General features: G+C 47.2%; 1 protein-coding gene and 1 long non-coding RNA gene across 2 annotated transcripts in view; one reads left to right on the top strand and one right to left on the bottom strand.

Moving 5' to 3' along the window:
* Positions 1-25211, bottom strand: part of ZBTB7C (zinc finger and BTB domain containing 7C) — a 248364-nt gene that overhangs the window by 156170 nt on the left and 66983 nt on the right. The gene's annotated exons all lie outside the window — the stretch shown is intronic.
* LOC309380231 overlaps positions 24326-25211 on the top strand; it is a 290294-nt gene continuing 289408 nt past the window's right edge. Inside the window, exon 1 of the long non-coding RNA XR_014172747.1 lies at positions 24326-24579. This is a non-coding gene — a long non-coding RNA (uncharacterized lncRNA). The remainder of the gene's footprint in view (positions 24580-25211) is intronic.

Here is a 25211-nt window from a genome sequence, read left to right as displayed (position 1 = left end):
GATGTGCAACGGCTGCGCTCAAAGCTAATGGTTTGGTCCCTGGCCACAAAGCTGATAAACACCAGCAAGCCATCAACAAGAAGGGAAAGGGGAATGCTTCGCGCAGCCGGCTCGAAAAGCGGTCTTACAGGAAGTCCTGATTCCCTAAAAGGGGTGGGAAAGCTCAGGCCTCTCTATTTGGCCAGGGAGATTCTCCCCACACCATCCGCCAGCCATCCCCAAACCGATCCTCTCTCTCTCTCCGGGACATGACCTTCACCAGCTTTCCTTTGCACTCTCTTTTGGTGTTTTGGCCTGGCTGGAATGTGTCCTCAAATGCTGATATTGTGGAGTGGTTGGACGCAGAGGAATGGTGGGAGTAATAACAATAATTTATACCTCGCCCATCTGGCTGGGTTTCCCCAGCCACTCTGGGCGGCTTCCAACAAAACACTAAAATACAATAACCTATTAAACATTAAAAGCTTCCCTAAACAGGGCTGCCTTCAGATGTCTTCTAAAAGTTTGGTAGTTCTTTTTCTCTTTGACATCTGGTGGGAGGGCGTTCCACAGGGCGGGTGCCACTACCGAGAAGGCCCTCTGCCTGGTTCCCTGTAACTTGGCTTCTCATAGCGAGGAACCAATTAGGGAACCACCAAAGGAAAGCAAGCTCAGAGCCCAGGAAGTGGTGGTGAGACAACAGTGAGTAGTCAGAGGGAAAAGGCTGGAGGAAGAGGTGTGGGAAGCTGAAGGAATAACAGGGCTTCATTTTCATTTTTTATTTGTATGCCGCCTTTCCACAGTTAAAAAAACAATGCTCAAGGCGGCTTACAGCATGACAAGATTTACAAAACTACAAAAGTCATAAACAATAAATAAACCATATCCAAAAATGTTAAGTTGTGGGTGAACATATCAGACAGCACAGCGATTCTTCAAACAACTCTTGTTTATTCACAGGCCAGGACAGAACTGAACTGAAGGGTTCAGTCAGCCTGCTTATATAGAGCTCCAGTACAACGTAACTGTAGCAACTTTCTAAAACTATCCAATCACTGAAAGTCACTTTCGATCCCTTATTTGCATAACTATCTACAGTATCCCCCTGCTGGCCCAGGGTGAGAACTTCAGTACATAACAAAAAAAATACACAACCACGTGGGAAGCAATTTCCACATAAATCAAAATCTAAAACTAAGAATACAGCATTAATATCACAGTTTCTTTGTGAGCTAGGGGAGTTTGTGGCGGACAGAAGTCCAGAATCAGAGACAGAAATGCCATTTTGACAACACAGCAATCGCCACCTGCATGAGTTAACCCCATCCCATTCCCATTCTGAAGCAGAGCCAGCCGCACAAATGCAGATCTGAATCACCATCATGCGCCGTGTGTGCAAATAGCATGATTGCGCAAAGAAAGCTTTCATCATTCATTAATAAGCCACAGATTTGCTGATAACATTTACACCCTTGCAGCAAGTTCGGGACACTTATCCGCAACCTCACACCTGAGCTTTGTGTGGGCGAACCACTGCTATTTACGACATGCCAAGCCTCAATATTACCTGCAGGCTCATGGCTATGGGATCCCAGTAGCCTCGCCCACTTGCCCTGTAATCTCCATTTTAGCTGCTCTCCAACCAGCTGGCTGATAAAGAGCAGCAGAGCTTATTATGGGGAAGGGCTGTAGCTCAGTGAAAGCACACTTGCTTTGCATGCAGAAGGTCCCAAGTTAAATCTCCGGCATCTCCAGATAGGGCTGGAAAGGACCCCGGCTGAAATCCTGGGGAGAAACTGTGCAGACAATACCAAAGCAGATAAACCGATGGTCTGATTCAGGATGAGGCACCTTCCTATGTTCCTATATTGATTATTGAGGGGAGGTGCGTGGAACAGGTCTCAGTGTTTCGATTTCTGGGAGTGGAGTTGAGAGATGACCTAACCTGGGGAGAAAACAGCATAGACCTGATGAAGAGAGCACAGCAGAGGTTATATTTTCTGAGAATCCTCCGGAAAAACAATCTCTCAAAGGACCTGTTGATGGCATTTGACCATTGCACTGTGGAGAGTGTATTAATGTATGGTATGTGTGTGTGGTTTGGGAGCTGCATGGTCAGGGGAAAAAACAATGCTTAAGGGTTGTAAAGACTGCGGAGAGAATAATTGGGTGCACTCTTCCCACCTTGGATCAAATCTATGCTTCCAGGTGTCATAAGAAAGCTGCAGAGATAGCGCAGGATAGTGCGCACCCGGAAATGATCTCTTTCAACTTCTGCCTTCTGGAAGAAGGTACAGGGTTATAAAGACTAGGACTAGCCGCCTGAGAAACAGTTTTTATCCAAATGCGATTTTGGTTTTAAACGCAGTGTAAGATAGTCTTTAAGGGACGCGGGTGGCACTGTGGGTTAAACCACAGAGGCTAGGACTTGCCAATCAGAAGGTCGGCGGTTTGAATCCCTACAACGGGGTAAGCTCCCATTGCTTGGTCCCTGCTCCTGCCAACCTAGCAGTTCGAAAGCACGTCAAAGTGCAAGCAGATAAATAGGTACCACTCCGGCAGGAAGGTAAATGGCTGATTTGCCAGAAGCGGCTTAGTCATGCTGGCCACATGACCCGGAAGCTGTACGCCGGCTCCCTTGGCCAGTAAAGCGAGATGAGCGCCGCAACCCCAGAGTCGGTCACGACTGGACCTAATGTTCAGGGGTCCCTCTATCTTTACCTTTAAGTATATTGTATTCAATTATGGGGTATCAGAGTTTTTAGAAGGTTAACCAGGCTGGGATAGCTGAGATAGCAGGCTTGTGGGTTTTTGAATGTCTGATGTAGATTTTTTCAATTTCGTTGTTCTGTTTGGGACAATGACAATAAAGATTATCGTACTGTATTGTATTAAAAATTGAGATTTGGAGGCTGCTAGACTAGTGATACAATCTTGAGAAAACAAGAGGAGGAGGAGATGTTTGATGCTCCTCCTGCCTGACTGTCCTCGTTCACTCAGATTACTGGGCTTCTCTATGCACCTGTGAACATGATCCACTGGAGATGGGAACACTGGATGTAAGAAGCTGTCTTACACCAGGTCAGACTATTAGTCAATCTAAGAACTGACTAGGAAGGAAGGCAGCTCAGTGGTCCAGCCTGGGAGAGACTCCCTGTCTGAAACCCTGGAGATCAGCTGCCAGTCAAGGTAGACATTGGTCCAAGGTAGACATTGGCTTCCTACTCCTTCTGCCAGGGACTGTCAGGACGCTGACAATTGTGCACAGGGGAAAGAGAGGCTGGAGTCTGACTCAGGAGAGAGGAGCAAGTGATTTGTGGAGAATTGTACCAGCCAGGAGGCAAGAACTGGAGGCAGGGGAAACTTCAGAGCTGGAGGGTGTGGGGCACAAGATGAGCCAGAAGAGAAGGAAGAGGCAGATCAGGCAAGTGGTTCCCCACCCTCTCCTGCACCAATGTCTCCCAGAACCAGGATGCCAGGTGTGCGTGCAGGAGCCAGGCCCTGTGACCAATACGACTCTGCAGGACTGGGGTCTTCCTAAGTTTGTTCTGAAGAGGCAAGGCGCGGCCACACAGGTGAGGCCGATTGGTAACTCACAGCACCTGGTGGCAAGAGCCGGGAAGGGATATAAGGTCAGCATTTTCCCTTCAGCTCTTTGCCACAGCAACACGTTCCCTGCCTTGCTGCGTTTGACTCTTGCTTCTTGATCCTCGGACCCCTGACTTCGTGACTCCTTGCTTCTTGATCCTCAGACCCCTGACTTCGTGACTCCTTGCTTCTTGATCCTTGGACCCCTGACTTTGTGACTCCTTGCTTCTTGATCCTTGGACCCCTGACTTCACAACTCCCAGCTCTCTGACCCTCGGACTCTTGGCTTTCTGACTCCTGGCTTCTGGACTCCTGTTCCTGCTCCCACTCTCTTGCCCCTGGTCCCGACGTCCCCAGCTGGGACTTTGATTGCCCGTGAACCAGACTGTGACACAGGAGGGGACTGAAAAGGGATGAGCAAAGGAAGTTTCCATGCAGGTGTAGTCTCTGCTTGCAAGTGTGAAGCCTATAAACTGGTGGAGGGGAAGTGGTCCCCTGTTGCTGCAACTGCTCCATAGAGCGCAGACCTGGGAATAGCTGCCTAGATGCTTGACAGGTTGGGGGGGTATCTAGAGCTCCAGAAGCGACTGTGTTAACGTTGAAAGTAAAGAGTTAACTCTCTGCTGTGTGCATTCCTTTGGCTGGCAAGCGCCCTTGGCACCTACTGGCTGTCTAGGGCAGGGCAGACAATGCAACACCCACAAATACATATGTGGCTGCAGGGTCCCCTCCCACCGCTGAAGTTAGCTCTGAAAGAAGCTTTCAATTGTAGTCAGTCTGTGAGTGAGTGAGTGGTGTCTGTGACAGTTTCTCCAGCTTGCAAATGTGCCCTCCTGCCCAGAAAAAGCCCGCTACTGATCTAGAGCAGGGGTCAGCAAACTTTTTCAGCAGGGGGCCGGTCCACTGTCCCTCAGACCTTGTGGGGGGCCGAATTATGTTTTGAAGAAGAAAAAATGAACGAATTCCTATGCCCCACAAATAACCCAGAGATGCATTTTAAATAAAAGCACACATTCTACTTATGTAAAAACACCAGGCAGGCCCCACAAATAACCCAGAGATGCATTTTAAATTAAAGGGCACATTCTGCTCATGTAAAAACACACTGATTCCCAAACCAACCCCGGGGCCAAATTTAGAAGGCGATTGGGCTGGCCCCAACCCCCAGACCTTAGTTTGCCTACCCATGATCTAGAGTCTCAGTGTCTTTTCAACAGCCTACTACTCCATTTGTTTAATTTGAGACGCAGGAGACTGAACTCGAGACATTCTGCATGAAAAGCCCGTGCTCCACCGCTGAGCACCTGAGACCCATGGCATCTGGGTAGCCCCTCTTAAACAGAGGAGACTGGACTAGATGGATGATGGGCCTGATCCAGCAGGGCTCTTTGGGGGCTCTTATGGAGTCTCATTCCCAAGCAGCTTGACTGAGAAGAATCTCCTCCACCCTCCTCCATCCCAGGCTGAAGAAGTTGGTCATCCTTCTTCTGAAGGACACTGTCGTTTTTACTCATACAATCAACAGGATGGACTCTGAGAAACCCCAAGAACATCAATCAACCCTTTCCAGCTGGGAGGAGCAGATTGGAGAAAGCAAAAAAACCCCACACCTCAGGATCCTACATGGCTGTCTAATTCAAATTGCTCTATGGCCGGTCTAATTTCTCCCCATCGACTTGAGGAACAAAAACTTATATTCACCACAAGACTATCACTGTGTTTCTCCCCCACCCAACCTCCAGATCCAGATGCAGGTTTTCTTCTTTTTTCTTTTAAGTCTCTACATTCATTATTTGAAAATTGACTGATCTTCCTTTTGGAGAGCTGCGCACTTGTTTGTATAATAAAATGACGGGGCAGATATACAGATTTTCCACCAATGCATTCCCCCTCCTTTTGAAAAGAAATCTATTCATTTGAACAAACGCCAGATAAAACCTTTTGTGCTCGGTTTTGTTCCGTCAGATAGCCGTCTTCTCCTTCTTTTCCTGCCTCCACCCTTCTCTCCTTCTATTTCTGCATGCTGATAACGAATTTTCGCCGAACGAGCCCTAATCCAGACGAGTGACTGCTTTATCAGTAGCTATAACTTTGCGTTTTTAATTTCTCCCGGTAACTGGGAATTGCTTGCCGCTATCTACAAAATACCTCAGATGTGGGGTGTGGATTCCCCACAGCCACCAGCTTCACTTTTCCTATCGCTGCCGAATTCTGGTTGGGCCATTATTTGATAGCACACATCAAGTATGCGCCTTCTAACTACCTTTATATATGGTTGTGCCTTTTGAAAGAAATTTGTCCTAACAGCTGGTTTTGCTCAAAGACTGGGAAGGGATGAGAGATGAAGAAGAAGAAGAGGAGGAGGAGGAGGAGGAGTTTGGATTTGATATCCCACTTTATCACTACCATGCTCCACCATGGTAAGGAGGAGTCTCAAAGGGAAGCTTTTGAGGAGTCTCAAAGCGGCTAACATTCTCCTTTCCCTTCCTCCCCCACAACAAACACTCTGTGAGGTGAGTGAGGCTGAGAGACTTCAGAGAAGTGTGACTGGCCCAAGGTCACCCAGCAGCTGTATGTGGAGGAGCGGGGAAGCGAACCCGGTTCACCAGATTACGAGTCCACCGCTCTTAACCACTACACCACACTGGTGACAACAAATAATCATTAACCATAACACTGCCGGCCATCAAAACCCAACTGCATCTGTTACAATCCCTTGATTTGTATTTCCTGAACTGGTAATCAGGGGCCAATGAACCTGGTGATAGCAATCAGCAGTCCAACTACACCAGGACTTGTGGAACTGGAACCACGAAACTATGACCCCCATGAGTATCTTCCCTTGAGCTTGAGGAGCCAAGCATCTTTTGCACAACAACTACCTAGGGAGTGAACCAGATAGGAGAACATGGAGAATGTCCATCTTCAGGCCACTAAACTCCCTATAAGCGACTGTGCCCCACAAAGGAAGCAGAGCATGAGAGGGGTGACTTAAAAGGCCTTGGTTCGCCTTGGAGAAAGTGGCTCACAAGGAGCTCTCCTTGGTCCTACAAGAACCAACCTCCCTTGCTCCACAGGACCAGAGCGAGGCAGTTCAGGTTTAACTACAAGTTCAGACACCATGGCAAGCTGTGCTTAAGCAAAAAAAAAAAAAAGCAAGAGCTTCTGAATTCCAACTCACAGTAGGGCTGGGCGATATATCATCCAAAACTGGTTTCAAGTTCATATCACGATATTGGTTTCATAATTTTTGACCTGGCACTATATTGCAATTCATGATGCATGAGTGTGTACTCTGCAAAAATCACAACGTAGGGGAAAACCAAGAAGCCAACCAGTGTCTTTATGTGGCTCCATCCTTCCTTAAGACATCATGATATATCAGTATATTGCAATGTTTAGCTGGTGAGATATCGTGTTGTTGAAAACTAGTTATCGCCCAGCCCTACCTCACAGCTGAACTGAAGAGAGAAGGGATTTCTTTTTACTTCTCTGAGTTACTGAGGTCCAATGTGAGCATCAGGAAGATAAGAATCTGCCTTACGCCACATCAGACCATTGGTCCATCTAGCCAGTACTGACAACACTGACTGGCAGCAGCTCTCCAGCGTTTCAGACAGAGACCTCTCCCACCCTGACTTGGAGATGCTGCAGAATGAACCCTGGGATCACCTGGAAGCAAACCAGATGCTCTACGACTGAGCCGCTGCCCTTCCCCAAAGCTCGCTTCTTCCTGTAATCCTGAACTATGGTTTATCATTTGTCTGAACTAGCCCACCAACTCCTCCAGGAGGTGCCTGCTAGGAAATGTGCATCATCTAATAGCTAAGGCCCAAGGGCAGCTTCGAATAAAAGGACACTGTGGCTTTATTGCGGTGCCGAAACAACTTTCCGACGCTCACCCTGCTCCACCCAGTTTTACAAGCACCCTTGGAGCAAAGAGCTGGATCAAAACGCCCTGAGCATTTCCAATCCAAAACAGAACCATTTCTCTCCCAGTGTGAGTGCCAGAGGTGAAAGAGCGGGGAGGGGGACATACCATCCTATTCTGCAGTTTTTCAGACCTCCTCCATCCAGCAACCTACAACCCCTGGAGCACTTTTGCAGCTGTTCCTTTAAAAAAAAAAATACCTGCAGGTTTTATTTCCATATGGCAAAGGGTGGTTGTATAAACTAATACAGTGGTACCTCAGGTTACATACGCTTCAGGTTACAGACCCTGCTAAAGAAATAGTACCTTGGGTTAAGAACTTTGCTTCAGGATGAGAACAGAAATCACGTGGCGGAGGCAGGATGCTCCATTAGCTAAAGTGGTGCTTCAGGTTAAGAACAGTTTCAGGTTAAGAACGGAGCTCCAGAATGAATTAAGTTCTTAATCCGAGGTACCACTGTATAAACATACATGCGGCTGCGCTAAAAAACCCAACCAACAGTCCCCCTGAGAAATGAAGGAGGGCGAATGCAGGTTGCAGATCCAGTATTTGAACTGCTAGTAGTCGTTCCAGCTTTTGAGTCAGATTCACAAGACAGGTGAGTGGCGAAAAATTCACTGACTCCTGCCATGTCTGTCTCTCTTCGCTCTTCTTCCATGCCATGTCTTAGAAGAAGAGTTTGGATTTGATATCCCGCTTTATCACTACCCTAAGGAGTCTGAAAGCAGCTATCATTCTTCTTTCCCTTCCTCCCCCACAACAAACACTCTGTAAGGTGAGTGGGGCTGAGAGACTTCAGAGAAGTGTGACTGGCCCAAGGTCACCCAGCAGCTGCATGTGGAGGAGCAGGGAAGCGAACCCGGTTCACCAGATTACGAGTCCACCGCTCTTAACCACCACACCACACTAGCTCTAAGGTACCAGTTGCATCTGTACCAGTTGTTGTCAGGTTGTAACAATGGCATGGGAGGAACATGCCCAGAAATAAGTTTATTCTCTGGGTCTGTTGACTTGGAGCAAGCAGCACCTCGGAAAAATCACAGAGCACCTGAATTTACTGCCAATACCTCCAGAACGAATTAAGTGCTTAACCCGAGGTACCACTGTACGCTTGAAGCACAACTGAAGCACATTTTCCCGGTCAAGAATTCTGGGCACCATAATTTGTTAAGGGTTCTGGGAATCATAACTCTGCAAGGGTTAAACCAGAATTATTGTGTGGGGGTGTGTGCGTTGAATGTGCTTTAAAGGCATAGTGTGTACACAGCCAAAGACTGGCTATAATCTAACCTCCAGAAAAGCATTGTGGGAGCAATCCAGGACGAGAGCTCAATAAACAGCTCGTCTGGTGGAGCCCCTAGATGAACGAGCCAAACTGGCTTCACCACGACCGTCTGTTCTGGGAAATGTCTTTAGCTGGTCAGAAGATGTTTGGAGCCAGAAGCTGCCAAACAGCCTCCTCTCTCTGCACAGCCCATCTCGCCCTCCGCCCTGCTTGGCACTTGGCAGGCAGGGAAGGGCACCGCAAGCAGCTCTCCAGCCAACACCCCGCCCTGAGAACGGGGCCTCGCCCAGGCCCCGAGCCCTTCCCCATGAAAGGGCGAATTCCTGGATGGGCCCCAGCTGTCAGCTCCCACCCTCAGTGGCTGACAGATTTGCATGAGTCCTAATGGGTGGGGCAGGTGCTTTTCCTCCTCAGCAGGGTGCTACAGCTTTAACCCTCATCCGTCCAGGGTCAGCAAAGACTCTCCTGCCCTTGCGGCAGAGGCAGCAAGCCCATGTCGAAGGGCCATGCTCGGATCCGGATAGCACACCTTTGTAAAACGGGAGGCGGAGGAGAAGAACGAGATGCAAGTCCGGCATTGGAAATGGCAGCATGGCACATGCTGCCATGCAGACTGAGAGCCCCTTGGCTGCAAACCCAGATGCTGTCATTCTCCAACGGAGGAAATATCAACGGGAGACTACAGTGTGAAATGCCTGGCCAGGAAGTTCGATTCTATTCACTCTGGCTTGAATCATGATGGTGATTTCCTGTCCTACGACAGTAATAATAATAATAATAATAATAATAATAATAATAATAATAATAATAATATATTATTTATACCCCACCCATCTGGCTGGGCTTCCCCAGCCACTCTGGGCGGCTTCCAAAAAAAATATTAAAATACAGTAATACATCAAACATTAAAAGCTTCCCTAAACAGGGCTGCCTTCAGACGTCTTCTAAAAGTCTGGTAGTTGTTTTCCTCTTTGACATCTGGTGGGAAGGTGTTCCACAGGGAGGGCGCCACTACCAACCTACATTGGCTCCCAGTACATTTACCAGCACAATTCAAAGCTGACCTTTAAAGCCCTAAACGGCCTCAATCCGGTATACCTGAAGGAGCATCTTCACCCCCATCGTTCTGCCCGGACACTGAAATCCAGTTCTGAGGGCATTCTGGTGGTTCCCTCACTGAGAGGATACAGGGAACCAAGCAGAGGGCCCTCTCGGTAGTGGCACCCGCCCTGTCGAATGCCCTCCCATCAGATATCAAGGAAATAAACAACTACCGTAACTGAGTTTTTGAAGACATCTGAAGGCAGCCCTGTTTAGGGAAGTTTTTAATGTTTGATGTTTCATCGTGTTTTTAATATTCTGTTGGGAGCCGCCCAGAGTGGCTGCGGAAACCCAGCCATATGAGCAGGGTATAAATAACAATTACTACTACTACTACTACTACTACTACTACTACTGCACCATGTTATACGTGGGGCTGCCTCTGAATACATTTCTGGAAACTTCCGCTAATGCGGAATTCAACGGCCAGGTTACTTCCTGAGGAAAGACTGTTTGAGCATATTACACCGGTCCTGGCCCGACTGCACCAGTTGCCAATTAGTTTCTGGGCCCAATTCAAAGTGCTGGTTATGACCTATAAAGCCTTACATGACTCAGGACCACAATACCTCAAGGACCACAATACCTACCTGGAACCTGAGATCATTTTCTGAGGCCCTTCTTCATGTGCCTCCTCCACGAGAGGTCTGGAGAGCAACACAAAATGGGCCTTCTTTGTAGTGGCTCCCCATTTGTGGAATGCTCTCCCCAGGGAGAGTCATCTGGCACCACCATTATATATCTTTTGGCGCCAAGCAAAAGCTTTCCTCTTCTCTCAGGCCTTTGGCTAATTAAACAATCTATGGCCTTTCATACTATGGGTGGTATTGTTTTGTTTGTCATTATGTGTGGTGTAGTGGTTAGAGTGTTGGACCAGGGCCTATTCCTCCCTCTAACCTACCTTTCAGGGTTGTTGTGTGGAAAAAACGGGAGGGGCTATGTCCGCTAACTTGCGCTCCTAAGAGGAAAGGGCAGATATAAATGTAACAAATAAATATAATTAAATATTGTCTCTCTGTCTTTATGCCTTCATGTGGTTAAAGACAGATGGGTGGATGGGCAGACTGACAGCTCTGCCAACTGAGGTTTACGTACCTGTTGGCTCTTGTCCACAAAAGCTTATACTACAATGGAGCCACTAGTCTTTTAAGTGCCACAAGATTATTTTAACAGACTAAATGGCCCTCTGGAAACAGTTCAACAAGGAAGTTGAGAAGATGCAACGAGGAATCAAAAGTCTGGAACAAACTGTTCTATCCGAGGAAGGGCTCTAGAACGCAACCTAATTTAGCACGCATTTTATTTGTGTTTTATAAGCAAAGCTAAGGGACACGGGTGGTGCTGTGGGTTAAACCACAGAGCCTAGGACTTGCCGATCAGAAGGTTGGCGGTTCGAATCCCCGTGACAGGGTGAGCTCCCATTGCTCGGTCCCTGCTCCTGCCAGCCTAGCAGTTCAAAAGCACGTCAAAGTGCAAGTAGATAAATAGGTACTGCTCGGGCGGGAAGGTAAACGGCGTTTCCGTGCGCTGCTCTGGTTCGCCAGAAGCGGCTTAGTCATGCTGGCCACATGACCCGGAAGCTGTACGCCGGCTCCCTCGGCCAATAAACCAAGATGAGCGCCGCAACCCCAGAGTCGGCCATGACTGGACCTAATGGTCAGGGGTCCCTTTACCTTTTAAGCAAAGCTAAAGAAAAAAACCTAATCTGGCCAAGCTTGCCTCCAGTTGCATCTGCAATTGACTTCGACTCACTCTGACCAATAAACTTATGAAATCTTCTTCAGAATTTTTCCACCTCACATCGGAGGGTTGGGGCCCTGGGCAGTTGCCCAATGATACCAGGTGCTGATACCTGCCTGGTGCGTTAAGATCTGGATATATCTGAATTTGGCCAGTTTGGATCTTTGATTGGTGCCCCTATGCAGGCCCATGGGAGGAAGGCTGGGAGGTTTGGATCGTCCATGCCTTTTGTGGTTCCAGCCCATGGCCTGCCACCATTTAGGAGTCCAAAGCATGTAAGCACCTAATAATAATAATAATAATAATATATAAAAAAATCATTTATACCCCGCCCTTCCTGGTTCAAAATCTGGGCTCAGGGCGGCTAACAACAAATTTAAAACACTTAATTGTAAAAGCAGCATAAAATACGGTATAAAAACATGAATAACAATAAAATTCAAAGTTCAGAAATCAATTTAGGGGAAATCCATCTAATAAACATTAGATAATCCCCAGGGCTAGCTGGCTGAATTAGTCCTACTTGGGCCAGCGAGGAGGCCAGGGTAGAATTAGCTGTGGGGTCTCAGAGTGGGTGATCTTCATAAAAGGGGAGGGAAGAGAAGGGAAATAGAAGATCAGACTGAATTCAAATTAAAGGCCAGGCGGAATAGCTCTGTCTTACAGGCCCGACGGAAAGAGGTTAAATCCTGAAGGGCCCTAGTCTCATGGGACAGAGCATTCCACCAGGTCAGAGCCATCACTGAAAAGGCCCTGGCCCTGGTGGAGGATAGTCTGACTTCCTTAGGGCCCGGGACCTCTAAACTATGGTTATTCATGGATTTTAAGGTCCTCTGCGGGGCAGACCAGGAGAAGCGGTCTGGTAAATATGAGGGCCCTAAGCCACAAAGGTCTTTAAGAAATAATAAATGCCCGTAGTGCAGAAAGAAACATGGCGGTGCAACGAGCATTTTTTGAAGGTGCCGACTCCCCTTCAAGTTGCCCCTTCCCTCCCCACTGTGCCTCTGTAAGAAATTCCAATGGGATGGCATTCTGGTTGCTGACATCAGATTAGCGGCATGTTGTTTTGCATGCAAAGGGTGCTGCCGATCAGTCGGGCATGCTAATCTGCGCTTGCAGAAGCCTTTTGGAGCCGTGTGGCTGCCTCCTTTGCTTGCGCAGAGGTTGAGTGAGTTGCCGTATCTGCGGCTGTCCCCCCCTCCCTCCCCCAGCACTCTACCTGAAAGAGATTTTAAGTGACGGCAAAAGTACCAGAGATTGACTTGTCGGGCTTTGAAATCTCGCCTGCGGAAAGGGAGAGTGTGGGGCTGCGGTGGCTTTGCTAATTCTGGCTAATGACTCTCCTCGGCATACTGAATTAGGGAGACAATTGCCTTCTGAAAGTCTGTCAAGAGTTGCATGATAAAATGCGCCTTATTGTACTACCAAATGGAGCCGAGTTTGGCCCGACAGGGCACCTCTCATCTCCTGCGCATTTTTTCCCCAAAGTGCTTCGCAAGGTAATGAGCTGAATACCACGAGTGTAGCCAAGTGCAGTAGTCATTATGAGCTCAACAATAGCTCTCGCACAACCTCGCACGCCGAGAGAGAGGAAATATTGGCCGGAGCATTGTGGGGGACCTGGCAGTTGTGATTGATACATTCCATCAGATCTTTTCGAGACGGCGTTTGAGACGCTCCGGAGGAGTCCTATTGTACGTGCCTCCTTTAATCCAACATCCCCTCCCGGCGAAGACCGAGGGAGGCATGCGGGGCACGGAATACGTCTCGGCTGTCCGAGTGTGGGCATTCGGGTTGACAAATGGACGAACGGCAAATTAATGAGTTATCTACGGCTATCTTTCAAAGGGACGGGAAGAAATAGGAGGCATTAATGACTAGGCAAGAGACTATTATGAAGGGCACCTTACCTGTAGCCAAGTGGCTGAGGTGCTTGTCCAACTGAATCTTCCTATCTCATCCCAGCTGTCCGGCTTATGTGTCTGCTGTGTATATTGGTGCCATGTGGTTGGCAGAGAGACTAAATCTTATTTAGTGAGGGCATTCAGCACCATGTAACTGGGCACCTATTAAATGCACAATGACACCTCAGAACTGGGTTTTTGTTCACCTGCTTGCTTTTGTCTGAAAACAAGTTTTGTACATAAAGTACTAGATTGGCCTTCCCCAACACCTATCATTTCCCCCCCCCCCCACCATTTGTTCATGATGGTGAGGACTGGTGGGAATGAGGGATTTAACGGCTTTGAAAGAGGATTGAACAAATAAGATATACTATTCACTGAATTGTAGATTTCAACAGAAGTAGCTCATAAAGTTCAACGAAAAAAGTAGAAGACCCAGTGGATCAGTTCATTCTCTAATCAGTTTATGCATAAGGCCCATATATGTGAAAGTGTCTATTCCACCTTTCTGTTCATAGAGTCCAACAATCCACACCAAAGGTTGTTACAGTTCCACAGAATCCTTTCACAGAGCCTAAGACAAGGATTTCCGGAATATTAGCCTTGTTTTGCCGTCCTGGGCTTCATCAGTAGTACAAACTCATAAACTGGTACCTTGGGTTAAGAACTTAATTCATTCCGGAGGTCTGTTCTTAACCTGAAACTGTTCTTAACCTGAGGTACCCCTTTAGCTAATGGGGCCTCCCGCTGCTGCTGTGCTGCCGCCACATGATTTCTGTTCTCATCCTGAAGCAAAGTTCTTAACCTGAGGTACTATTTCTGTAGTTAGCGGAGTCTGTAACCTGAAGTGTCTGTAACCTGAAGCATATGTAACCCAAGGTACCATTGGGCAAATTCATGGAGGAGAGGGCTATTGCTTTTGAATTGTGGTGCTGGAGGAGACTCTTGAGAGTCCCATGGACTGCAAGAAGATCAAACCTGTCCATTCTGAAGGAAATCAGCCCTGAGTGCTCACTGGAAGGACAGATCCTGAAGCTGAGGCTCCAATACTTTGGCCACCTCATGAGAAGAGAAGACTCCCTGGAAAAGACCCTGATGTTGGGAAAGATGGAGGGCACAAGGAGAAGGGGACGACAGAGGATGAGATGGTTGGACAGTGTTCTCGAAGCTACAAATATGAGTCTGACCAAACTGCGGAAGGCAGTGGAAGACAGGAGTGCCCGGCGTGCTCTGGTCCAGGGGGTCACAAAGAGTCTGACACAACTAAACGACTAAACAACAACAGGGCTATTGAAGGCCACTAGCCGTGATGGTTATGCTTTGCCTCCTTGGTCAGAGGCAGCAATGCTTCTGAATACCAGTTGCTGGAAAGGGCTCTTGTGCTTGAATCCTGCTTGTGGGTTTCTCACAGGCATCTGGTTGGCCACTGTGAGAACTGGATGTTGGACAAGGTGAGCAAAGGGCTATCTTTCAAAGGGACAGGAAGAAATAGGAGGCATTAATGACTAGGCAAGGGACTGTTATGAAGGGCACCGTACCAGTAGCCATGGGCTTACAGTGGTGGGGGTAGCCAATGCAATGCCCCCCAAATGTTTCTGGGCTGCCACATTTGCATGGTTCGGCTAAGGAAAGGCAACCTACAAATAAATCACAGAACTGTAGAGATAGAAGGGTCCACAGGGTCCTCTGGTCCAACCCCTTGAGATGACAGTAATGAGGTCTCATCAGCCCCAACCTGGAATGGTCAATGGTCAGGGATGATGAGAGCTGGATTACAACTAAAGCTGACCCAGTTCTCTTCAAACCCATAGGTTTTCTACCACCTTTTTAACCAACAGAACATCCACTCTTCACAGGTGTTTTTTAAAAGAAAACCAGGGCAGGAGAGCCAAGGAACGAAACATGGAGCTGGTGGAGAAGAACCTCTCCTGGTATGCAAAGCGGGCAATGAACTTTTGGGTGGAAACAGGGCTGTTCTTGTAATTCCATGGATGTTCCAACTGTCCGTCTGTGAATGGTTGGGGAATATGCTACTGATTGGCCCTGCTGAAGGAGGGGGATTGGCGCAGATGGTTCTTTGGTGTGATCTGGCAAAACAACTCAGCTTTGCATTTATTTGTAGGTTATTAAATTTCTATCCCGTTTTTCCTCCAAAAGGCGTCCAGCACAGCAAACGTGATGGAGAAAATAATATTATTATTATTTAAAGCAATTAAAAGCAAGGTGTTCTAGTGTATGGCGTCTTTCTTTGACCTACTCAGAGCTTATGGATTTGTGGTGTGGAAGGTAAAAAGGTAAAGGACCCCTAGATAGTTAAGTCCAGTCAAAGGCGACTATGGGGTTGCAGCACTCATCTCACTTGTCAAGCCAAGGGAGCCAGCATTTGTCCACAGAGAGCTTTCCAGGTCATGTGGCCAGCAGGACTAAACCGCTTCTGGTGCAACAGAACACCGTGACAGAAACCAGAGTGCATGGAAATGCCATTTACCTTCCCGCTGCAGCGGTACCTATTTATCTACTTGCACTGTTGTGCTTTTGAACTGCTAGGTTGGCAGGAGCAGGGACAGAGCAACGGGAGCTCATCCCGTCACGGGGATTTGAACCGCCGACCTTCTGATCAGCAAGCCCAAGAGGCTCGGTGGTTTAGACCACAGCACCACACCAACACCACCACACCACCTTTTTTGTGGAAGGTATCCACTGACTGTATCCATCAGTCACCTATGGAAATGTGGTGCCTGTTTGGACAGCAATAGTCATACTGTGTGTCTAGGTGGGAAAGTGAGCCAGAAAGAAAGGTGTGGCACCATTAAGGAGGGGGACCGAGTCAAGAGCATGCAGACACAATTAAATGGTGTGGGAAGGTAGGATAAGCCCACAAACCAGCCAGTACAGCAACAGGTAGCCAACTATGCTTGCCAAAATAGGCAATCTGCTCCTCTCATTTGGAAACCTGGGTGCTTGGAGCTAGAGATGTAGCAAAACTGGATCTGGGTTGCTGTGAAACACTATGGTAGGTGGCAGCCGACATACTGTTTTGCCAAGGCAAGACACCCTTGTGGCTGCTCCTTCAGCAAATTCACTCATACAGGATACCACTCGCCTGCAATGGCTCGCAGTGACCAGAATATCCCCAAATAACTTTTAGAGGTCAACTATGGGTGGCACTGTGGGCTAAACCACCGAGCCTCTTGGGCTTGCCGATCAGAAGGTCGGCAGTTCAAATCCCTGCGACGGGGTGAGCTCCCATTGCTCGGTCCCTGCTCCTGCCTACCTAGCAGTTCGAAAGCACAAAACGCAAGTAGATAAATAGGTACTGCTCCGGCGGGAAGGTAAATGGCATTTGCGTGTGCTGCTCTGGTTCGCTAGAAGCGGCTTCGTCATGCTGGCCACATGACCTGGAAGCTGTACGCTGGCTCCCTCAGCCAATAAAGTGAGATGAGCGACGCAACCCCGGAGTCAGCCACAACTGGACCTCATGGTCAGGGGTCCCTTTACCTTTTTACCAAAGAGGAGGAATGGGGCATCAGTATCCCTCCAGAAGCTATTGGGCACCAATGCTCATCAACCTTAAGGGATGTTGCGGGATGAGATCATTGAAAGACTGGATAGCCCAGCTGGTTAGAGCGTGGTGCTGATAACACCAAGGTTGTAGGTTCGATCCCCAAATGTGGCAGCTGCATATTCCTGCATAGCAGGGGGTTAGACTAGATGATCCTCAGGATCCCTTCCAATTCTATGATTCTATGAATAGCTAGCGGCCCACAGAACTTCCACATTAGCCCATGCCATGGCCAACAATAATCCCCATACTTCAGAGAAAGCAAGATTCTCACAACCTCATCAAAAGTCAAAACCCACCCACGCACCATTTCAGGTACACTCTGAAGAACCACTCTGTCCTCTAGGGAACGACAGAAGATCATTTTTATCCCAACACAAATCATTTTGAACGAGCCAGCCCGCATATGAAATATTTCTTAAGCAAGACACTACGCAGCAAAAGCCCCTGCTCAGATTTTGTCCTAACCCAAAATAAACCGAACTTTATAGGTTCTAATTCTGGCCTAATCTTCCCTTGCTATGCTTGTATGGTTTCTAATTATTTTGTCCTCAAGCTCTGCCTTGATGAATGGTTGTACCTTTTCCAATACACGGTGACTGGTAAAGTGCCTTAAAATGACTGATTAGCTCCTTTTGTTAATTTCCAATATAAAGAAATCAGCAGATAGCATCCAAATGTAGTTCCATCAGTTTTTAAATTATCACAATTAGAAGGGGAAAGAAGTGGGTCACAATTTGTACAGAAATTCCCAATCTAGGCACACACAAAAACATTAGATTCCCCCTCCTCTCTCTGAAAAGTTGTTAAAGGCCATAAATCCATTATCCAGATACAGATCACTCAATAATTTAATGTCTTTAGCTTGGCATGCTTCCCGGTACAAATTCCCTTTATCTGCCATTATTTTCAGGTTATAACAAATTGAGGAGTAGTTGGCGGTTTTGAAATCTTGAAGAGATAGAGGCAATCATAAAGAGTTCTGAATACAGCTGCCTCTTTGATGCCGAGAAGAGTTCCATTAGTGAGCAAGGGGGAGAGAAGACCGGAGGGAAGGAGAACAGAAGGTTGAATAGAACTTTCGACATAAATGTCCACGCCCCAATCGTTTTCTAGACTCAGGGGCAACTTTGGCGGAGGAGGGGGAGAACACATTTTCTGTAGCTCATCCTTCCTCAGGACAAGAAAGAAGGTTCTGACGAAGCATCAGGAAGAACTTTTGGACAGTGAGAGCTGTTCAGCAGTGGAACAGACACCATCAGAAGGGGGTGGACCTCTCCTTCCTTAGAGGTTTCTAAGCAAAGGTTGGAAGGCCAACTGTCATGAATGCTTTAGTTGAGATTCCTGAATTGGACTAGATGATTCTTGAGGTCCCTTCCAATTCTATGGGATGCTGGGCCACCAGTTGTCAAGCAGATCTATAATCGCCACCAACTCTCATCGCAACTTCAGTTGGAGCCCAGCTAGTCACTTCTTGGGACCAGGCCAACGGAAAAGGAAAAGATGGACATCATTTGCTAGGGAATGGCAGGATCCTCATCCCAACTAACGCCCAAGCGTGGAGGCGGAGGGGAACACATAGTGTGTCCAGATGGGATGGGTGGAACAAACTTGAAATGTTTCTGCTATTTGCCTTAAGTCATTGGAAAATACTCAGTGTGATGGGATAACTCAGTGTTATGCTTAGTAGCTGGGCTACACATTACCCTCAGTAGGGCTGAAGCAACCATGCTCTGACTCTCTCCTAACAGCCTTGGGAAACTGGAAGGGTGTTCTGTAAAATCATACCAAGAAGGTAGGAGATGCTCTTGGGCAGCTGACTTTTCGGTTCTGTTACCTCACCTAGCAAATCTTCCCCAGCAGTTGGAAGGGGAGGAGAAAGTACTATCGGACAGCCTAAACCTTGTTAACTAAACAGCTATGTCAGATGTCACAAGGGACCAATGATGTTCCACCTTGCCTTGCAAGTCTGCAGAATATCTCCCAGTTCTTCCTTTGGAGCAACTCTACCTTCACTGTCAAGACTAATAAGAGCCCTGCTGGATCAGGCCAATGGCCCATCTTGTCCAGCATCCTGTTCTCACAGTGGCTAACCAGATACCTGTGGAAAACCTGCAAGCAGGACTTGAGCACAAGAGCTCTCTTCCTCCTCCTGTGGTTTCCAGCAAACTGGTATTCATAAGCAATACTTCCTCCAGATGTGGAAACTGTCCTGGTACTTGACCAACTACACACCCTTCCTTGCTTGTCCTATGACATGTTTAATCCAGAGGTAGCCATCATGGTACCTCTAGTTGCTACACACTAACATAAACCACAGCCAGCATGGGCACTCACCAAGGATTATGGGAGTTGTAGTCCAAAACATCTGTGAAGCATCATACCGGCTATCCTGGGTCTAGCCTGTTGTGACATCTTGCCTGCCTGTGGGCTTGCACCTTCATTGCTCCATGTGTTTGCCAGTCCTGATGGACAACTCTTCACTGAGAGTCACAATCCAGCTATGGAAATTGCACCACCTTGCAGCTAGTTACTACCATCTGCATCAACAGGTAGTGGTTGCCCGCTGGTGCAGCTTACAGTCTGGTAGCACATGACTAAGCACAGACTAAATCCCAGCTGCTTTCTGCATATGCTCTATGATGGCGTCCATTTCACAAAGGAATGCTGTGCAAATGAGCCATTGGTTGTAAGGTCTGCATGCAAAAATGAAAATGTTAAGTCCACTTTTGTTGTTGTTGTTGTTGTTGTTTAGTCATTTAGTTGTGTCCGACTCTTTGTGACCCCATGGGCTGGAGCACGCCAGGCACTCCTGTCTTCCACTGCCTCCCACAGTTTGGTCAAACTCACGCTGGTAGCTTCAAGAACACTGTCCAACCATCTCGTCCTCTGTCATCCCCTTCTCCTTGTGCCCTCCATCTTTCCCAACATCAGGGTCTTTTCCAGGGAGTCTTCTCTTCTCATGAGGTGGCCAAAGTATTGGAGCCTCAGCTTCAGGATCTGTCCTTCCAGTGAGCACTCAGGGCTGATTTCCTTCAGAATGGAGAGGTTGGATCTTCTTGCAGTCCATGGGACTCTCAAGAGTCTCCCCACACCATAATTCTTGTAGAAAATGTGTTCCCCCATCAACCAAGGAGGTCCTAAAGCCCAGTGGTACTAGAGCCTGGTGGGGGGCAAGGAAGCAAAATGTGGGAAGTGAAATCTTCTGGGTCTCTGGGCTTGGAGGTTAAAGGAGACTAAAAAAAAAAAAGGGTGCCATAGATCTTCCTGTTCATGGACAAGGTTTTCCGGTTCCATAACTGCCACATTCATTCTAAACCAGAAAGGGGCAAAGGGGGGGGGGAGAGATTTCCATAAAGCAGAAATTAAGAAGTACAAACTTGGGAATGGCTTTGTTCTCTTGAGGCTTAAAGGGAGTCGAAAGGTCCAAAGCCAGAGCGCAAGAATATTAAAGCAAATAAATCAAAAGAGAGAATCGACCTCCTCGGGTGTTTGTAAAAGAAGCTTGAGAAATCCTCCCTTTCTTTCTGCAGAACAAGAGGCCATTGCAGAACTAGTGATGGCCAAGAATTTTGCCATCATTGGATTTGCTTTTTCTCCTGGAAAGGTGACAATCCATCATTAGGACCAAGTGGTGCAAGTTGCACGGGAAAGGACTCAGTTCAAGATTTCTTGTAATACTTTATCCTGTTTAACTTTGGAATGTTTTGCAGTGGTTTTTTTTTAGGATGCTGTATTTTGACCTTCGTTCGATCTTACGTGTGAGTTGCTTTGTTCCATGGAATAGTGGCATAGGAACATGGGAAAATGTATTATACCAAGTCAGACCATTGGTCTATATAACTCAGTGGAAGTGGCTCTCCCAGTTTTGGGGAAAGTCCCTCCCAGCCTTACCTGGAGATGCCAGGGATTGAACTTGTGACCTTCTGCATGCAAAGCAGATGATCTACCACTAAGCTATGACCCATCTCCCAGAGAGAGAGAGAGAGAGAGAGAGATCCTAAAACTAATGTTGCATTCCACTCCAAGGGTGGCCCAGAAATTTCTGTTCTTAGAATGCATTAAAAATATAATCAACATGCCATTTTAACTAATACATACTAATAAAGGTAAAGGGACCCTTGACCATTAGGTCCAGTCGTGGCCGACTCTGGGGTTGTGGTGCTTATCTCACTTTATTGGCCGAGGGAGCCGGCGTACAGCTTCTGGGTCATGTGGCCAGCATGACTAAGCCGCTTCTGGCGAACCAGAGCAGCGCATGGAAATGCCGTTTACCTTCCCACCGGAGCAGTACCTATTTATCTACTTGCACTTTGACATGCTTTCAAACTGCTAGGTTGGTAGGAGCAGGGACCGAGGGAGCTCACCCCGTCGCAGAGATTCAAACCGCCAACCTTCTGATCGGCAAGTCCTAGGTTCTGTGGTTTAACCCACAGCGCCACCCACGTCCCAATACATACTAATACATGCAAGCAATTTTCCATTTTTAAATGTCCTTTTCACTACAATATGCCTTTTTTCGCACCGTTTTCCCTAACACATACATTTTGGTAGACACTATTCGGTCAGTGAACCGCATCAGAAAATTTGGAGACATGCAAACTTCGAAGGTTGGCTGTGTTTGGGTTCAACTATTGGTTCGAGAAGTGAGAATTAGGTGGTTCCTCATTAAAATGCAACTGAATTCCTCCTCCATGCCTAGTACACACAGAGATGAGAACTTCACCGATGGGAGGCTGCATTTTGTTCCTGCATTATGGTCATTCTACCTCACCCACAGGTGACGTATGGGAGGCAACTGTGGAGACATTTTTTCACCCTGAGCCATGAAAAACAAGACAGATCTTGAAGCGGGAACTACTGGAAAACAGCAGTCCCAAAGATCAGAAGCCTTGAACCGGCTGGTCCCTGTCTGTCTCCTTCTCTCTTAAAAATCCTGTCTGTGTACTCCAGACACAAAATACTCTCGTCCCCAAGTTTAAAAGTCCCTAAGTTTAAAAATGCAGACCAGAAGCTCAGCTCTCAACCAGTTTCTTCCTTTCCTGCCTTCTTGATACGGTGAAGAAATCCTCCGACATTCTCTTGTAATATTCGTTTGCAAAAAGGAACAAAGGTAGAGGACCTGTTCCCCTAATCCTTTCCCCTTCCCGCCTTCGCCCTGGGGCAGGCACTAAGCTGCAAGTTATGACAAATGTTGGGATATAAATGCAGAGGCAAGCGAAGGGAGGGACGTGGAAAGTCCTCCCAGGTTTTGAGCCTTTCTGGATCGAGCTGTAGCTTGCTAGCCCAATGAAAGGGGTGGCTTGGCACACGGTGTTGGTTTCCTCACTAGAAAGAGAGTACACTGTGTTTTATCCCGGTCTTGATTCACTCAATTCCCACCCACCTCCGAAGCTCTGTGGAACTCTTGGGAGAGTGCCTCTGGAGTAAACACTGAACAGGCCTGTCAGACTCAAGATTCCCAACTGATCCAGCAGGGGATCTGAAGAGGGTGTTGGTTCTACGCCGTAGTTGCTTCGCAGCTGGTCCCCCTAGCCAATGTTGAGTTAGATGACCAGTTGTGAAGCAAGTGCAGTGGAAAGTCAAAAAGACATTGTTGGGTGAGGAACCAGTATATTAGCAAGTTGACTGAATCAGAGTAGGATTAACCATTGGGAGAAAGAGTCTACAGAGCAAGGACCAAGCCATATTGGGCAGCTGCAGTAAAGAAATTCGGGCATTTGTGCTTTTACGTATTCGTCACATTCAACTGCCCCCTCAGCCACTGGCGCTGCTAACACACATCACAGCTGTCATAAAACTGGTTCACAGATAGGGAGGGACAAGTTTTTTCATTTCAGTTTTTCTCAGTTTTCCATTTCCCCTTCTTAGGCTCACAACTCTGCATTTCTACTCAGTTTGTGAATTATTATTGTTTTTTAAAGTACCCATGAAAACTCACCAGCATCTTAATGCATAATTATCATATTACACTGTTGTCGGCCACCCCAATCCCTGCCTAGCTGTACATGGAATTCCAGGGGTCTTGGCTTTCGAGACTGTTGCAGTCTTAGGAAATACAATTTGTTCACATTTTTATACCTGAGTTTAGTTGGAGGGAGTCCAGATCTTACAGCATGGTCATCTCAAGAGGGGCTTCTTTCTCACAGCAGAGCAGCACTGGATTCCAAGACATATCTCCCAGCCTACTTTCAGTCAGCCTGCCCAAGCACACCTTGCTAAAAGACACTTTTCCTGACACCTCACACACAGAGAGACACTGTCATCTTGGCAACCTCTGTCTGCCCAGGCCCACGGATTCGTCTTAAGATGGCCATCAACACCTTTTGTCATGTTAACGGCTTTGCTCTCCACTAGTCTGCCTAGACTGGTTTGCAGAAGCCAGCCCAGGGATTCTTTGTCTGGCACAGTTCTGCAGCTTGTATTTTCATTCATATCCCACATAACCAAAATCCTAACGTTTATTAATGTATAGGGTTTAGGGCTAACCCACCCCACCCCCGCAAATAAATATACAGGTTTGTATTCAATTTTGTCCAACAGACAATTTTTTGTAAAGCAATTTCCCACACACTGCAGTTTAGTACATAATCATCATCATCATTTTACAAATATGTGCACTTTTGTGCAAATTTCACCCTAGTGCTTGCATTTTTTGTATACGTTACTTGCAGCAGAACTGCATGGCAAAATTCAGAGCAGTGTGAATGCTGAAGCCTGGCTGTGTTTCAGTTCTCGTATTCTTTCAGAAAGTGCCAATCAGGTAGGTCCACCTTCAAGCATGAACTGAATTGAATTTCTCCCCCACCCCTACAGTCACAGACTGGTCCTCGGAGAATCTGAGAATTGTAATTTCATGGTGAAGGGAAGAACAGCCACAACCAAGCCAAGAACAGGCCTGGGCTTGTGTAGAAGTGATCCAAGCCAATCGGAGACCACAATGTGATGACAGGACTAAGATCAAGCCCAGCCCAGTTAGCAAAGGCAATGCTTCCTGGATTGGTCAGGTGGGTGACCCTAACCAATAGGAACACATTACCTCTCCTCTAAGCAGTCAGAGTGTTTGCGAATTGACAAGAAAGGGGATGGGATCCACCGCTTTGCAAGTTTAAGGGAGGTGATCTGTAGCATGATTTGCAATTCCATTCCTCTCCCTCTTTCGACAAAGCTCTTGCATTAGGGACAAAGGAGAAATTTGATTCAGTTTGGCATTCAAAGTTGCATTCACTACCGTATTTTTTGCTCTATAAGACTCACTTTTTCCCTTCTAAAAAGTAAGGGGAAATGTGTGTGCGTCTTATGGAGCGAATGCAGGCTGTGCAGCTATCCCAGAAACCAGAACAGCAAGAGGGATTGCTGCTTTCACTGCGCAGCGATCCCTCTTGCTGTTCTGGCTTCTGAGATTCAGAATATTTTTTTTCTTGTTTTCCTCCTCCAAAAACTATGTGCGTCTTGTGGTCTGGTGCGTCTTATAGAGCGAAAAATACGGTGATTCGCACCTTCCGAAACAGACATCCCTCGAAATTTGTACTACACTGGATTTTGCAGCGCAGTCAAGTAATATATGCAAAAACACATCTGCTAGGGTAAAGTGCACGTTAGCATGGATATATAAGTGTAACAGGTATAAATGTGTTATATTACGGGAACTATAAATAGCAAGGAAAATATGCTTTGCAAAAACGTGTATACAGTACAGTGGTATCTCGGTTTATGAACTTAATCCGTTCTGGAAGTCCGTTCTTAAGCCGAAACCATTCTTAAACCGAGGCATGCTTTCCCTAATGAGGCCTCCCACCGCCGGTGCCCTTCCACCGTCCAGCTTCCATTTTTAGACTGAGGTAGAGTTTGCAAACCAGGATGCTACTTCCGGTTTTGCGGAGTTCATAAACCGAATAGTTTGTAAACAGGGCTGTTCTTAAACCGAGGTACCACTGTATTAGGCAATGTTGCACGCAAAATTGTGTGTATTGAGAGCAATTAACACTAAAATGCAGGTGAATTTTCATGAGGACTTCTTTTTTTAAAACAATAACAGCGACCACCACCAGCTGATGTGGAAATGTGGTACTGAACTTAAGGATGGGAAAATGAGAAGCTGAGAGAAAATGAAATTGACA

This window comes from Podarcis melisellensis, assembly GCF_964234715.1.
Source record: "Podarcis melisellensis genome assembly, chromosome: 11".
Classification (NCBI taxonomy): domain Eukaryota; kingdom Metazoa; phylum Chordata; class Lepidosauria; order Squamata; family Lacertidae; genus Podarcis; species Podarcis melisellensis.
The sequence above is the reverse complement of the archived record's forward strand: the minus strand, read 5'-3'. Positions and strand labels throughout refer to the sequence as shown.